This window comes from Myotis davidii, unplaced genomic scaffold (assembly GCF_000327345.1).
Source record: "Myotis davidii unplaced genomic scaffold, ASM32734v1 scaffold472, whole genome shotgun sequence".
Taxonomy (NCBI): domain Eukaryota; kingdom Metazoa; phylum Chordata; class Mammalia; order Chiroptera; family Vespertilionidae; genus Myotis; species Myotis davidii.
The window spans coordinates 87,402-88,929 of NW_006283774.1; positions in this window are offsets into that span (position 1 = coordinate 87,402).

Here is a 1,528-nt window from a genome sequence, read left to right on the forward strand (position 1 = left end):
TGGGGCCTCACCTGGGGCCTCGCCTGGGGCCTCACCTGGGCCTCACCTGCAGCCTCACCTGGGGCCTCACCTGGGCCTCAGACACAGTCGGAGGGCACTTGGGCCATTAAACCAGTCAGGACAGAGCAGGCCCAAGGTCCTGGGTGAGAGACCAGGGCTGCCAGGGAGGGAGCGACCAGCACGGAGGACCAGCCAGGTGGACTGGGGTGCCCCAGGGTCGGTGAGCCCCAGCTTCTCTATCTTGAGAAAGCCGAGCTGGGGGACACCAGCTCCCACCTGACAGGGCAACAGGGAGCCTCAGGAAGGGCTGACACCCCCCCCACCCCGTGTCCCCATAGCTGCCCCGGATCCAGGGCAGTGAAGCTGTTCCCAGGGAAACATCGCACCAGGTGGGACCCCGAAAGAGGCAGCCGGGAGATCGGGGCAGACCCTCCTGATCCCACGCTCTGAGCCTGAGGTCACGGCCCCTCCCTGTCCCTATGGGGCTCCCCAGGGCAGACCAGCTCTGGCTGGGGGGGGGGCGGGGGGAGGCTGGCTTGGCCCGGACACTCAGCAACAGGAGCTGGCCCTAAGGCCTTGCCCTCCTGAGACCTCACCACACACTGTCCCGCTCACGGGGCAGCCCCTCACACTCTCCGAGCTGGCCGGTCTTCCCAAGCGGCTCCCACTGACCCCATGGCTCTCCCCCTGCCCCCCACCTCCCTGCACTCCCCCAGGCCACTTGCTCCAGGCTCTGCACACCAAGGAGGCGGTCGGCCTGCTCGCCACTTGGGCTCCACTGCCCGAGCTGCTGCCTGGAGGTGTTGAAGGGCCAGGCCCGGGACGGGTGCAGCCATGGCCTCGTCCCTGCACAGAGGAGAGTGATCCCAGAGGCCAGCTGGCTGAGGAACAGACATTCCCACGCCCGGGCGGCGTGGCTCAGCGGTTGAGCAGCAACCTATGAACCAGGAGGTCAGGGTTCGAGTCCCTGACGGGACAACTGCCCGTGGTGCAGGCTCCATCCCCAGTGTGGGGTGTGCAGGAGGCAGCCAATCGATGATTCGCTCTCTCCCTCCCTCCCCCTTCCTCTCTGAAATCAATACAAACATATCAATAAAAAAAGAGCAGGTGACTCCCAGAGGCCAAACCCCGGTGGCAGTGGGGACGGAGGGGGATGCAGGGGGTGACGCTGCCACCTGCCCACGGGCTCCCTGTGACCTTCCAGCCACACCTGAACTGCTGCTGGAGGACCGGCTGCTCCAGGGACCCCTCCGTGCCCCACCCCAGCCTCTGAGAGTGGTTGGCACAGACCCTCAGGGGTCAGGGGTCAGGGGTCAGGGGCCTGGGTCTTGCCATGGGGACCTGCCCCGGCTCCACCCTGCTCCAGGCCCCCTGACATGTGTAACCCCTCGGTCACCCTGCAGGCACCCCAGCCAGGGCGACAGCCCCCAGAGGCCACCGGACCCCCTGGGTCTGACAGGCGCCCAGGTCCCACCACCGCACTGGGGCCCCGGCAGAGGCCAGGTCAGCTCTGCAAGTGGACATCAGG